The sequence below is a fragment of the Hylobates moloch genome, unplaced genomic scaffold (genome assembly GCF_009828535.3).
Source record: "Hylobates moloch isolate HMO894 unplaced genomic scaffold, HMol_V3 SCAFFOLD_3, whole genome shotgun sequence".
Lineage (NCBI taxonomy): Eukaryota > Metazoa > Chordata > Mammalia > Primates > Hylobatidae > Hylobates > Hylobates moloch.
The window spans coordinates 30,387,135-30,402,575 of NW_026652278.1; the positions used below are offsets into that span (position 1 = coordinate 30,387,135).

A 15,441-nucleotide genomic window follows, 5' to 3' on the forward strand; every position below is an offset into this window, starting at 1 on the left:
GATTCTCCTGCCTCAGCCTCCTGAGTAGCTGAGACTACAGATGCGTGTCACCATGCCCAGCTAATTTTTGTATTTTTAGTAGAGATGGGGTTTCGCCATGTTGGTCAGGCTGGTCTTGAACTCCTGACCTCAAATGATCCACCTGCCTTGGCTTCCTGAAGTGATGGGATTACAGGTGTGAGCCACCACGCCCTGCCATCCTGGCCTTTTTTCAAATGCACTTGGTTTAAAGATTGTGTTATGCCAGCTTCCAACCCCTATTCCTCTTTTCCATATATCCTGAGAAATTTAGGTGAGGGGCCCAAGGTCTAGCCTCAGCTGACCTGAAGCGAAGTTGGCTGAGAAGCACAAGAAGGGGTAGAAGTGCTCTGGTGGAGCACTTATTAAAAAGACCCGGAGGTTTTGGTTGACTGCAAGCCCAATATGAGTCAACAGTATGGGTGCCAAGAACTTTATCGCAGGAGTGCAAAGTGATAGGTCCCAAAAGGAGGAAGCTATAGTCCTGCTTTGCTCTGATGATACCCAGACATTTGGTTCAGTCTTGGGTGACGTATTCTGAAGAAATCACAGTCAAATCTACCATTTGCATGACATGGATAAAGACCCTCAAAACCAGGGCAGAGCAGGAACAATGGAAGGAACGGGAGACACTGATGTGGAATGAGAAGACCTTGGGCAGAGGTGATAGAAGCAAAGTATCTGAAAAGTCAAAGGTCCAAGAGAGATTAGACGTTTGTTCTCTGTGGCTCCAAGGCATCGAATTTGGGCTCTGAAAGTAGAAGTTTAGACACATTTTCTCACTGGTGAGAGCTGCCGGGACCAAGGAATTCAGTCCTCTGGAAATAGCTGGCTGCTTTTGCGGAGTCTTCCTGCTGAGTTGCTGGTGGTGGGAACATTTATTGAGTGCTTACTGTGTGCCAGGACCCTGCTGAGGGCCTCACCTATATTGTGTGATTTCATCCCGTCAACACCCTTTGAAGTGGGGACTGTTGTTCCCTATCCTGGTGTTACAAATGTGGGCACCGGGTATAGGAGGTCAGGTACCTCGCCCGAGGTTACAGTTTGTAAGTGGTGGTACTGGGACTGGAACTCGTTCTGACAAACTTCAAAGCCGGTGTTTTTAGCCATCAAGGGGATTCGAGGGTGCCATGCGGGTGTGGACGCATGAGGGGCCTTGAGGTCCATTAGACCAAAACATTCTGTGACTGGGAAAAAGGATGCCCTCTCCTCCCAAGGAAAAGCTTCTTCTGAATGATACACAGTGGAGAGGTTAGCCCGGGTTCCGGCTGAGGGTCGCAGGCAGAATGTCAAGGGATGGAAACCCTCAGAAGGGCAAAGCCGGTGTTCCGTCGTTTGAAGATCTCCAGACCCGCGGGACAGACTGACGCAGAGCGGTCAGGGAGCGTCGGCTTCGCCGAGCTCTGCGGCGGAGCTGGGGGACGGAACAGCGCGCTGGTCCCTGGCCGGGCGCGAGCAGGGGGGCGGCGCGGGGCGGTGCCGGGCGGCGGGGGCGGGGAGGGCGCGCGCCGAGGCGGCTGCGGCAGTTGCGCGCTGGGATTGTTGCGGTGCGCTGGAGCCGGTGAGTGCGGCGGCACCCGTGGGCGGGCGGGGAAGGAGCGGGCGAGCGGGGAGCTAGGTGGGGAGGTGCGCGGCCGAGCACGCGACCCCAGGGTAGCGGCCTCCGCCTGCCCCCGCCCCCGGCCCCCAGGGACCATGGCCCCCAGGCCCCTCTCCTCAGGCCGAGTCCCCGCCAGCGCGCTCGCGGACGCTGCACGCCTCCCAACTCCCTCGGTGCGGCCCCCGCCCCACGGCAGCCCCTTCCTCCGCGCCGCCGTGACGCCTCCGGCCCACGTCACGCTCGCGCCATTGTTTCCCTGCCGCCGGCTCGCCGGGACCCCACCTCAGCCTCCGAGCGCGGCCGTTCGCCGCGTTCCGCCCTCTCCCCCCTTTCCTAACGCTGGTGGTAGCCCTTTCCTCAGTTCTGCTGACGTCCTCCAGCTGATTCCAGGCTGTTCCCGGCCACTCCTGAGGCCGTCCTTTCGCTTCTTGTAAAAGCTTCCCCGCCCCCTGAGCTCCCTCGGTCGCCTCCCGAGAAGCCAACGGGCCTCTGGTGGAGGGCCAGGTTGACAGCGTTTTAGCAGGACCGCGAGAAACGGCCAGCTCGTTTGCCACACGCCCGTGTGCAACACTTCCTGGAAAGGTCACAGCGAATTGCAAGCCGCCACAAAAAAACATCTGGACGGCTCCTGGTCAGGGGGCTGAGCCGTTCAGTGGCGGCCTATTCCTCTCCTTTTTTCGGGGCTCCTGAAACCGGAGAGGGCGAGATGCCGACCTGAGGCCTGAACCCTTAGTTGTAAGAAGAACGTTTTGGGGGTTTGACTCCGGCAGGCCACAGTTTCTAAAAGCAGCAGGTAGAGGCTGCTGTCCGAATCGACGTTTTCCTGGGCTTTCACCTTTAGGGCCTTGGTGTTTGAGGGGGGTCGTACTCTGAAGTACAGCGCCCTGAAATGACTAGTCACCATTAAAGGGGGGTGTGTGCGCGCCCGTCCAGGGGCCTATGAGTTCTTAAGGATTGAGCTGTACTTGGTTGCCAGTGTCTGTAGACTATGCATTTCGCCTCTTAAAGCAACGAATGCAAACTGCTGACCGTAATGTGAAAGGCAGAATATTGAAACTGTGTCATTTACCATAAAAACTTAGTGTTACTGCGTAGAGAAGGCTTTAGGTTTCAAAAATATTTGCCACGTGGCTTTTCAACAACGGTTAGAATTTATCCAGATGAAGACATCCAGGCCTGAAAGGGATAAGTTCGAAAAGAGAAAAAAATAGGTGTGAGCTGAGAGTGGAAAAAAAAAAAAAGATAAAAAAGGGTTAAGTTCAAGAAAACATAGCTGGTTAGTAATTAAAATAAATACTCCACAGGCAGGGTTGATACTAGCATACACAGACTTTATTTCTGAAGTGCATTTCCATTGCAGTGGAAATCACTACATTTCAACAGTATAGGTAGCTGCATTACTCTCATTGACCCAGAATTAAGGTTTTAGGATTTAGTAACCAACAAATCTGTAAAATAAGGTGGTGGGGTGCGGGGCGGGGTGGGGGGCGGTGCTGAAGGAGATGTTATGCAAGATTCCTTTCAGTTCAAAGGTATGATGCCATTGTATGAAAATTTACAATCAGCTACAAGTTTCCAGAAGTTTGTAATTGTAAGAAGATTTATATAGATAGTATTCCCTTATAGTACCTGCCACCCTTAACCAGAAGACATCACATCTTTGTAAAGAAAGCCAGATTACAGTAGAATGTTAGGCAGAGAGGTGCTCATTAATCTTTCTTTAGGCTATTTCTGCTGTTTTATGGGGAAAGAGGAATACATAAAACACAGGTTTTTTTTTTTTTAAAGTATTTCTATTGCTTAATTTTCTCTTTTTTTTTTTTTTTTTGAGACGGAGCTTTGCTCTTGTTGGCCAGGCTGGAGTGCAATGGCACGATCTTGGCTCATCCCAACATCCGCCTCCCGGGTTCAAGCAATTCTCCTGCCTCAGCCTCCCAAGTAGCTGAGATTACAGGCATGCGCCACCACGCCTGGCTAATTTTGTATTTTTAGTAGAGACGGGGGTTTCTCCAAGTTGGTCAGGCTGGTCTCGAACTCCTGACCTCAGGTGATCCGCCCGCCTCGGCCTCCCAAATACTAGGATTACAGGCGTGAGCCACTGCGTCCGGCCCTGTTGCTTAATTCTCTTAACATAAGCTTAATTCAGTGAGATAGTAAATAACAACAACCCACAACTTTGTCATGTTATGACTGTGCTCTTTTAAAGTACTTACATAGACATGGTTTTTATCTAGTACAGTTGCTGTGTACATATTATTTGGGATTTTGCTCTTACCAATATTTCTGGGATGTCCATGTATTTAGAGAATTCATCTAATTTTCATATGTGGATGCTCTCTAATGTGCTCCAGTAGTCAACAATGCCTGGCACACAGGCTCTTAGTAAATTTTTGTTGAATAAATGTTGTAATATTTTGAGGTTTTTAGACATTTAATACAAAATGCTAACTATCACAAGGCATATGTTGAGTGACATGTGAGCAGTAAAGGCAGTCATACTTTCAGCCAGGAAACATTGCATTTATTTAAGGGCCTGGATTTTGTAGTCTGGCTTGCTACTTAGCATCATGCAACCTCGGGGAACTCAGTTAACCTTAGACAAGCTCGCTCAGTTTCTCTCACCTTGAGAAGAGAAAAATAGAACAAATTTTACAGGGTTATATGGATTAAATAGAATAATTCAATTGAAGTGATACTGTCACACATTAAGTTCTCTATAAATGTTAGTTTTTTTTGCTCAGAGTGAAGGAATATTAATGTAGCTTGATGGGATCAGGAAAAACAGTAACACTTTATGGAGAAGATGCTGAAGTGGATGTATTGAGGGTATGATTAATTGTTGTCACTAAAAGGATTTGGTAGAGCACTAGTCTGAGATAAAGCTGGAAAGAGAAATTTTGGTAAGTAGTTTACAAGTATGCTACATGGATTCTTTGCAATTAGAGCGGAGAGAATGACCACCTGAGGTCAGGAGTTTGAGACCAGCCTGGCCAACATGGTGAAACCCCGTCTCTACTAAAAATACAAAAATTAATCAGGCATGGTAGCGCATGCCTGTAATCCCAGCTACTTGGGAGGCTGAGGCAGGAGAATCGCTTGAACCCAGGAGGCGGAGGTTGCAGTGAGCCGAGATCGTGCCACTGCATTACAGCCTGGTGACAGAGCGAGACTCCATCTCAAAACAAACAAACAAACAAAAAGATTAAGACTGTCGTAATTTTTTTAACTTTTTTCTTGTACTGTTTACTGAATTTTTTTTTTTTTTTGAGACGCTCTGTCACCCAGGCTGGAGTGCAGTGGCATGATATAGGCTCACTGCAACCTCTGCCTCCCAGGTTCAAGTGATTCTCATGTCTCAGCCTCCTGAGTAGCTGGGACTACAGGCACGTGCCACCACGCCCAGCTAATTTTTTATATTTTTAGTAGAGACGGGGTTTCACTATGTTGGCCAGGCTGGTCTCGAACTCCTGACCTCAGGTGATCCACCTGCCTCGACCTCCTAAAGTGCTGGGATTACAGGCGTGAGCCACCGCACCTGGCCGATTAACTGCATTAATTTTGTGGCTTGCCTTTTTTTTTTTTTTCTTTTTTTTTGAGACAGAGTTTCATTCTTGTCACCCAAGCTGGAGTGCGTGGAGCAATCTCGGCTCACTGCAACCTCCGCCTCCTGGGTTCAAGCGATTCTCCTGCCTCAGCCTCCCAAGTAGCTGGGACTACAGGCGTGTGCCACCACACCCAGCTAATTTTTGTATTTTTAGTAGAAATGGGGTTTCACCATGCTGGCCAGGATGATCTCAATCTCTTTGCCTCATGATCTGCCCGCCTTGGCCTCCCAAAGTGTTGGGATTACAGGCGTGAGCTACCATGCCTGGCCCTTAATTTTAATTGTTAAAATTTGATAAAGAAGGTGGGTAGTAGACATATCAAATGATCATTATATTATTTTCTGTATATTTGAAATATTTCACAGTATTTTAAGATGAACCTAAAACATTAAAGAAACTCCATTAAACCAAGGAGCCTATAAAAATATATATCCCACTGGGCATCTGTAATGAAAACATGCTAATACTCAGCAAGCTTACGGATTTTTTTTTAAGCCGTTAAATTTCAGGCATCAGATTTCAGTCTTCTGTTTCCAAGCAGATAGTACAAGCAGGCTCTTTCATCTCACACTCTTTTCTTTCCGAGACGGAGTCTCACTTTGTCACCCAGGCTGGCTCTATCTCAGCTCACTGCAACCTCTGCCTCCTGGGTTCAAGCAGTTCTCCTGCCCCTGCCTCCTGAGTACTGCAGGCATGCTGAGAAAGAATACAGGCATGCGCCACTATGCCCGGCTAATTTTTGTGTTTTCAGTAGAGATGGGGTTTCACCATGTTGGCCAGGCTAGTTTCGAACTCCTGACCTCAGGTGACCTGCCCACCTCGGCCTCCCAAAGTGCTGGGATTATAGGCATAAGCCACTGCACCCAGCCCAAATTCGTATGTTACACAGAATTTTCTGATTTATAAATGTGGGCAACTGATTGTAAAAAATTGTGAAAAACACTGTGACCTCTACAGAATCTGGACCCATAAATCTGTTTCTACATCTGGAAGGGAACTTGAGAGTCTTCCACGTTCAATGCCTTCATTTGACAGATGGGGAAAGTGAATCCCAAAATGGTTTGCATTTTTTGTCTTTTATGCAAGAAAGTCTTCCCTACCTTTGATCCGTAAGGCTGTTCATCTCTATATTCTTCTGTAAATTGCATGATTTTGCTTTTTCACATTTAGGTTTATTGACAGTGCTTATTTTTTTCTGCTTAGTTTATCTTTATTATTTATTTATTTATTTATTTATGTATTTTTGATTTTTGCACTGTTGCCCGGGCTGGAGTGCAATGGCGCGATCTCTGCTTACTGCAACCTCCACCTCCTGGGTTCAAGCGATTCTCCTGGCTCAGCCTCCCGAGTAGCTGGGACTACAGGCGCCCACCACTACACCTGGCTAATTTTTTTTTTTAATTTTTATTTTTAGTAGAGATGGAGTTTCATCATCTTGGCCAGGCTGGTCTTGAACTCCTGACCTTGTGATCCACCCGCCTCAGCCCCCAAAGTGCTGGGATTACAGATGTGAACCACTGCACCTGGCGTTTTTTATTTTTTTAAGATGGAGTCTCTCTGTCTTGCCCAAGCTAGAGTGCAGAGATGCGATCTCAGAGCACTACAACTTCCGCCTGCTGGGTTCAAGCGATTCTCCTGCCTCAGCCTCCCTAGTAGGGATTACAGGTATGCGCCACCATGCCCAGCTAATTTTTCTATTTTTAGTAGAGACGGGTTTCGCCCTGTTGGCCAGGCTGGTCTTGAACTCCTGACCTCAGGTGATCCGCCCACCTCAGCCTCCCAAAGTGCTGGGATTATAGGCATGAACCACCGCGCCTGGCCTAACATTAGAATCTTTCACAAATCTGAAGTCAGTAAATGCCATTTTTTTTTTTTTTTTTTTTTTTTTGAGACGGAGTCTTGCTCTGTCACCCAGGCTGGAGTGCAGTGGCGCGATGTCAGCTCACTGCAACCTCCATCTCCCGGGTTCAAGCTGTTCCTCTGCCTCAGCCTCCCTAGTGCTGGGATGTGCCACCACGCCTGGCTATTTTTTTTGTATTTTTAGTAGAGACGGGGTTTCACTGTGTTAGCCAGGATGGTCTCGATCTCCTGACCTTGTGATCCGCCCGCCTCAGCCTCCCAAAGTGCTGGGATTACAGGCATGAGCCACCGCACCCGGCCAGTAAATGCCATTTTTTTAAGCCTTGAATTACTCGTTTACTTTTGAAGTAGGTTTGGTGAAACAAATCTTGAAATAATAATTCTCTCTAGGTCTGAGAGCTTCCAGGAAGAAAGGAAACAAACCTATAGCTATAGTTGTCCTTATATTTAGGATACTTTAATTGACGTGATAAATGTGTGAAATTGCTACAGCCTCTGATACGTAATGGATGCTATGAGGTTTTGACTCCAAAAGTAGAAGCCTATTACTCATTCCTTCAAACATTAAGTACATTGTTGTGCTAAGGCTTCAAGTATTCAAACATCTTGCACTCAAGCATTATAAACAGTTTATTGACCAATTTCCATGTCTCAGCCACTGTTCTTAGCACCTTACATTTTTGTTCCAACTCTACCTGTTTTGCAGTGGAAGAAACTGTAGTGCTTATAATTTGCTTAGTGGTAGAGCTAGTTGGTGTTAGAGCCAGGTTTTGAACCCAGGCAGTGTGGCTCCAGAAACTGTACTCTTAACCACAGTATAATTCTGTGACTTCAAATTATCTAACTTCTCTTTCCTGTTTACTTCGTAAAATGAGGATAATAGTACCTAACATATAGCGTTGTTCTGAAAAAGTCAGTGAGTTAAAATATGTACTATACTGCTTAGAATCATACATGAAAAATAGTAAGTACTCAATAAATGTCAGCTGTTGTTATGTTAGCATTATTAAGGCATCGAACTCATGCATATCTCTGAATTTTAACCAAATAGGTGGACTAAACCTTAAGTATGAATTTATATATTAAAAGGTAGAAATACTGTGGTCTGTGGTTATTTATGCCTTTCCGATTTTATCTTTTTAAATTATTTTATAAGAGGAAAAATAAGAACTACACCAAAGTTGAATGGTGAGCAGGAGTTCATTGGTGAGAGAATGAGTTCTTTTTTGAAATAAAGCAGTTTTTTACCTGCTTTTTTTTTTCTTCTTTTTTCTTTTTGGAGACAGGGTCTTTGTTGTCCAGGCTGGAGTGTGCAGTGTTGCGATCTTGGCTCACACAACCTCTGCCTTCCTGGCTCAACGATCTTCCTACCTCAGCCTCCCGAGTAGCTGGGTCTACAGGCACCCGTCACCATGCCTGTCTCATTTTTGCATGTTTTTATAGAGATAGGGGTTTTGCCATGTTGCCTAGGCTGGTCTGGAACTCCTAAGCTCAAGGGATCCACCTGGCTTGACCTCCCAGAGTGGTGGGATTATAGGTGTGAGCCACTGCACCTTGCCCTATTTTTTTTTTTTTAAAGGAGTATTCAGGAATCATTACTAAAGGTGCAAAGTATTATATATCGTCTGAATGTAAAAATTGTGCAGCTTGTTTATACCTTTATGTTTTTGAAGACCTCAGTTAATTATGACAACATTTTGAAGAAATAGCTCAATCTTTTAAAATGTTTTCCTTACATGCTCTCTTGTTCCTTTGTGTCAATAACCATGTTATTGTTGAAGGTCTGGTATTATTCAAAACATTCAGTTAGAAGCAGCCTTAATGTGTTGATGTAGAAGAAATATATAGCATTCTACGTAATATGGTAGGATAGTAGCAATAGAATGTTGATGAGAACATAGCAAAATTCCAGTCTTTTTTGTATATTTTCAAAACTTTAGGAAAAGATGAAATTTGTAGTTTCTAGTTACAATTTCAGACTACAGATAGGAGCATGTAGCTGCTTGAAGAAGAAAAACAAATCGTCAAGGCAACAGGTACTGCATTTCTCAGTCGACAAGATCTCTCTTCTCAACTTTGTTATTTTTCCTTCGGAGAACAAGGAAGCTTTTGTTCCAAGGCCTGATGTTGAAATGTTAGCAAAATATTACGTTAATCAAGCCAAGAATCTTACGTATTTGTGAACCAAGAGTAAGATTTCCAAAGATTCATTTAGAGTATTAAAAGGGACTTCTGCAGTTATTCTTGCATTTTCAGGCTTACACAAAAATAGGCTTCTGAAAAGCAAAGGGCTCCATGTATAGAGGTTTAATGGTTCATTTATTTCTGTCTGTTAAGTCTACTGTGCGAGATGCTGGGGATAGAGCAGCAAATAAAACACTCCTCTCCCTTATGGAGCTTATATTTTGGAGAGATTGACAGAATGCAAACTGTCAAATGTAAGTGTTATGTGCAAAAAAACAAGTAAAGCAGGGTAAGAGGACAGTGAGTGATGTGTGTGGGTAAGTGTGATGTTATTAGTTGGAGTTTGTTAACTGTTGGCATCACTTTGGTGTGTGAACTATTGAGCGTTGGCCTTTGACAGGAATGTGTAGTGCAGTTTGGGACAAATGACATAAAGAACTCTGAAAATAATGAAATGAAAAATAAACAAAAAAACTTGTTTATAGGCTGGGCACGGTGGCTCATGCCTGTAATTCCAGCACTTTGGGAGGCAGGTGGATCACTTGAGGTCAGGAGTTCAAGACCAGCCTAACCAACACAGTGAAACCCCGTCTGTACTAAAAATACAAAATTAGCTGGGCGTGGTGGTGCTTGCCTGTAATCCTAGCTACTTGGGAGGCTGATGCAGGAGAATCGCTTGAATCTGGGAGGCGGAGGTTGCATTGAGCCGAGATCACGTCATTGCACTCCAGCCTGGGCAACGAGTGAAACTGTGTCTCAAAAAAACAAAACAAAACAAAAAGCAAAAACTTATCATGAACTATTTAAAAGATGATGAGAGGTAATGACACATTTAAGATAATTTAAATGCAACAGTTTTAAGGAGTCTTCTGGAAAAATAGGCATTTCTTCATCTTAAACTATTTTATTTTTTAATTTTTATAGATTTAGGGGGTACAGTTTTGGATATATAGCATAGCGGTGGTCTGGCTTTTTAGTGTAACCATCACCTGAATAGTGTACATTGTACTCATTGGGTAATTTCTCATCCCTCACCCTCCTCCCACCCCCACTTAAAGTATATTATATATGTGTATAAAGTATATATGTGTGTATATATACACACACATATGTATATCTCTTCATGTGTTTTGTGATGATAAGGAGTAAAGGTTACAAAATACTTAAAAAAGCTATATAGCTTATTTCACAGTGCTGTTCTTTGAGTTATAGGTAACACTGTTAACTACAAATATGAGGATTTAGTTTTTCAGCAGTACTGGTAGATGAATTAAAGTAAACTTGCATCTGACTTTCCATGTTTTTAAGGGGATGTATTTGTAAGTAAGTTGGTTTGTGGCTATGTTACAGAGAGGACCCTTAACCACAATATAATGATAAAACCAAATGTCTAACTACTATAGTTTATTGATTTTACTTGCTTATCTGCCACGGACTACGGTTATCAAAGACTGAATAAAATGTGGCTATTTAGTACTTTATGAGGCATACAAATGGAGGATATAGCTTTAACTTTTCTTTTTTCCATAAACTAGTTTAACATAAGTAATACACAATGAAAGTTGTTGTATTTAGAGACCAAAATAAGTTTCAGGCTGGTGAGAAAATTTGAAGAAATTATTCAAAATTATCCTTTCCATTTAAGTTTTAGGGCAGTATTCTTAGAATGAGAATGAATGGTTGATTATAAAACTTACAAATGCCAAGTTTTGTATTTTTTTTTTTTTTTTTTTTTTTTGAGATGGAGTCTAGATGTCACCCAGGCTAGAGTACAGTGGTGCAATCTGGGCTCACTGCAAGCTCCGCCCCCTGGGTTCAAGTGATTCTCCTGCCTCAGCCTCCCAAGTTGCTGAGATTATGGGCACCTGCCACCACGCCTGGCTAATTTTTGTGTTTTTAGTAGAGATAGGGTTTCACCATGTTGGCCAGGCTGGTCTTGAACTCCTGACCTCAGGTGATCCACCCGCCTCGGCCTCCCAAAGTGCTGGGATTACAAGTGTGAGCCACCCAAGTTTTGTATTTTAAATACAAAATTAAAATTTGAGTGAAGTAGAAACTACTGATTATTCATACTGCTATTATTACCCTATTATCCATGTTGACATATTCTATTGAAAAATGAATATTTGATTCAAATTGCCATGTGTTAAACACTTCGACTGATAGACCTGCTCTACATATTATTAAAGTGCTCCTCGCTTTATTCCAAATGAATTACTGATCTAACTTGAAACAGACATGTAAAATGACTTTTTAAAGAGCGTTTGCCAACGTATAACTCTAGCAGTGTGGCATTTTGTCTTAATGCAGAATTGTCATGAAAAGAAGTGCTGACTGCTATTTTTTTTTTTTTTTTTTTGAGATGTAGTCTTGCTCTGTTTCCCAGGCTGGAGTGCAGTGGCGCAATCTCAGCTCACTGCAACCTCTGCCTTCCGGGTTCAAGTAATTCTCCTGCCTCAGCTTCTCGAGTAGCTGGGACTACAGGGATATGCCACTACGCCCAGCTGATTTTTTTCCATTTTTAGTAGAGACAAGGGTTCATCATGTTGGCCAGGCTGATCTCGAACTCCTGACCTCAAATGATCCACCCACCTTGGCCTCCCAAAGTGCTAGGATTACAGGCGTGAGCTACCACGCCAGGCCTTTACTGCTATTTTTATACTTTTATCTATTTGGGCATGAAGAATATTACTGTACTACATCATAATTCTTGAGCTTTTCTTAACATTATGTTAAGTAATGAGAGGGTAATTATGGGAGGGACAAAATTTCCTTTGATTGTAGTTTAAAGATAGTGGTCTTACTGCATGTGGCTGTCAGCATTTTATTGGCACACCATTTTGAGGGAAAGAATATTCAGTGCACATTGCTAACCAGGCTTACCCTACAGTTTCAGTTGCTCTTTTCTTCCTGTTTTCAGCAGTTGCCTAGAGCTGTTGGAGCAGCTGTTTTCCTTAGTTTGGGGGAGGGTGATGGTAGTGGTGAAGGGGACTGTGCATGTTTTGCCTGTGAAATATTTTTTTTTTTTTTTTTTGAGACAGAGTCTCGCTCTGCTGCCCAGGCTGGAGTACAGTCATGTGATCTCCTGACGTCAAGTGATCCACTCGCCTCGGCCTCCCAAAGTTCTGGGATTACAAGTGTGAGCCACTGCCACTGGCTGAAAAACAGTCTTATTGTGACATAATTGGTATACAATAAGTTGCACAGAGTATATAATAAATTTTAACATATATATGTACCCATGAAACCATCATCATAATGAAGCTATTGAACGTATCACCCCTTCTCCCCAAAAGTTTTCCTGGGCTCCTTTGTAATACCTCCTCCTCTCCCTACTTGACCTCCCTACCCCAGGGAAGCACTTGTCTGTGTTCTGTCAGATTAGTGTGCATTTTCTAGGATTTTATATGTACAGAATCATACACTATGTACTCTTTTTGTCTTCTTTCACTCAGTGTAATTATTATGAAGTTTTTAATGTTTTGCATATAAATACTTTATTCCTTTATATTACGTAGTAGTATTACATTGTATAGATGTACCATAATTTTTTTTTACCCATTCACTTGTTGATAACATTTGAGTCGTTTGTAGTTTCTGGCCATTACAAAGCTGCTAAGAACATTTGTGTGTAAGTTTTTTTTGAGACAGGATCTCTGTCGCCCAGGCTGCAGTGCGATGGCATGAGATGATCTTGGCTCACTGTATGTAGCCTCAACCTCTTGGGCTCATGTGATCCTCCCAAGTAGCTGGGACTACAGGCATGTGCCACCATGCCCAACTAATTTTTCAATTTTCAAAAAGACTGCATTTTGCCATGTTGCCCAGGCTGCTCTTGAACTCCTGGGTTCAAGCAGTCCCCCATTTTGGCCTCCCAAAGTGTTGGGATTACAGGTGTGAGCCACTGTGCCCAAGCCTGTGTTGAAGTCTTTATATGGATATATGCCTTAATTTCTCTTGGACAATTACTTACAATTAGAAAGTCTGGGACATATGATAGATATATGTTTAAGTTTTAAAGAAATGGCAAACTTTTCCAGAGTGCTTGTGCCTTTTTTATTTTCTTTCTGGCAGTGTAGTAGAATTCAGGTTGCTCTACGTTCTCAACAATATTTGATGTTGTCTGTCTTTTTAATTTTAAATATTCAAATAGGCATATTTTCGTATCTTATTGTGTTTTTAATTTGTATTTCCTTAGTGACAAATGATGTTAAACATCACTTCATATGCTTATTTGCCATTTGTATATATTCTTTGATGAAATGTCTATGCATATCTTTTGTCTGTATTTTAATTGGATTATTTATCTTATTATTGCATTTTGAGAGCTCTTCCTATATTCTGGATACAAGTCCTTTTGTCAGATGTGTGTTTGCAAATATTTTGTCCCAAACCATAGCTTGTCTTTTTCCTCCCAATATGCTAATGGAAGGATAATATATAAATGCAATTTTGTTTTAGTTTTTTAAGTCCTCTGTTAGTCATGAAGAGGGACTTAGAACAAATTAAGTATACAAACAAGGTTGCAGAGATAATATTTTAACCTCCTAAGAGAATAAAATATTCTAAACCTTTTGCATATGCATATAAACCATAATATGCAAAACAGATTAATATGATGTGTATATGCCAACCCTGTAGTAGGTTGATTTATTGTTTGTTTTATTTTTTTGTTTGGAGATTGGGTCTCACTCTGTCACCCAGGCTGAAGTGCAGTGGTGCGATTATAGCTCGCTGCAGCCTCAAACTCCTGGGCTCAAAGTGACCCTCCTGCCTCAGCCCCCCAAATAGCTGGGAGTATAGTTGCAAACTACTGTGTTACTAAATAGAAAAAATTAGCCAGGCATGGTGGTGTACACTTGTAATCCCAGCTACTTGGGTGCAGTTGTTGTTTGTGTATGTGCAGTTGCTGTTTGTTTTATTTTGTATATCACTCCCTTACTTTACTCAGGTCTCTGAACAAATACTGCCTCCTCATAGAGGCCTTCCATGGTTTTCCTACCTACAGTATTGTTACTGGAAAGGGGTCCTGATCCACACCCCAAGAGAGGGTTCTTGGATCTGATGTAATAAAGAATTTAGGGCGAGTCCATAGAGTAAAGTGAAAGCAAGTTTATTAAGGAAGTAGAGGAGGCTGGGCACAGTGGCTCACACCTGTAATCCCAGCACTTTGGGAGGCCAAGGTGGGCAGATCATGAGGTCAGGAGTTTGGCACCAGCCTGACCAACATGGTGAAACCCCGTCTGTACTAAAAATACAAAAATTAGCCAGGCAAGGTGGCATGTGCCTGTAATCCCAGTTACTCAGGAGGCTGAGGCAGGAGAATCGCTTGAACCCGGGAGGTGGAGGTTGCAGTGAGCCAAGATCACGTCACTGCACTCCATCCTGGGCGACACAGCGAGACTCCATCTCAAAAAAAAAAAAAAAAAAAAAAAAAAAGAAAGAAAAAAAAAAAAAGAAAACATAGAGGAATAAAAGAATGACCACTCTGTTTACAGAGCAACCCCAAGGGCTGCTGCTTGTCCTTTTTTTTTTGAGACAGTCTTGATCTCGTTGCCCAGGTTGGAGTGTAGTGGTGTGATCTCGGCTCAGCTCATTGCAACCTCCACCTCCCAGGTTAAAGCGATTCTCCTGCCTCAGCCACCTGAGTAGCTGGGATTACAGATGCGTGCCACCACGCCCAGCTAATTTTCTGTATTTAGTAGAGACGGGATTTCACCATGATGGCCAAGATGGTCTTGATCTCTTGACCATGTGATCTACCCTCCTTGGCCTCCCAAAGTGCTGGGATTACAGGCATGAGCCACTGTGCCTGGCTTTTTTTTTTTTTTTTTTTTTTTTTTTGAGACAGGTCTTCCTCTGTCACTGAGGCTGGAGCGCAGTGGCATAATCGGCTCATTGCAAGCAACCTCCGCCTCACTGCAACCTCCGCTGGGCTCAAGCAATACTCCTGCCTCAGCCTCCCAAGTAGCTGGGACTACAGGTATGGACCACCATGCCCAAGTAATTTTTGTGTTTTTTGTAGAGATGGGTTTTCGCCATGTTGCCCAGGCTTCAAACTCTTGAGCTCAAGTGATCCGCCCACTTTGGCTTCCCAAAGTGATGGGATTATAGGCATGAGCCACTGCACCTGGTCTGTGTACAGGTTTTATAGTTTTAGATTTTACATTTAGG

At 43.4% G+C, this 15,441-nt stretch overlaps 1 protein-coding gene across 7 annotated transcripts in view; it reads left to right on the forward strand.

Moving 5' to 3' along the window:
- Nucleotides 1-1,512: 1,512 nt before the first annotated feature.
- The window catches only part of NT5C2 (5'-nucleotidase, cytosolic II), a 99,503-nt gene continuing 85,574 nt past the window's right edge, over nucleotides 1,513-15,441 (forward strand). For 2 of the 7 annotated variants that reach the window (XM_032178742.2, XM_032178789.2), the window contains exons 1-2: nucleotides 1,513-1,579; nucleotides 12,309-12,454. The gene's annotated coding sequence lies outside the window, so the exon portion shown is untranslated. Of the gene's footprint in view, nucleotides 1,580-1,895; nucleotides 2,412-12,308; nucleotides 12,455-15,441 lie in introns of those variants that run through there. The other 5 variants (XM_032178760.2, XM_032178779.2, XM_032178751.2 and 2 more) reach the window with 3 other exon arrangements.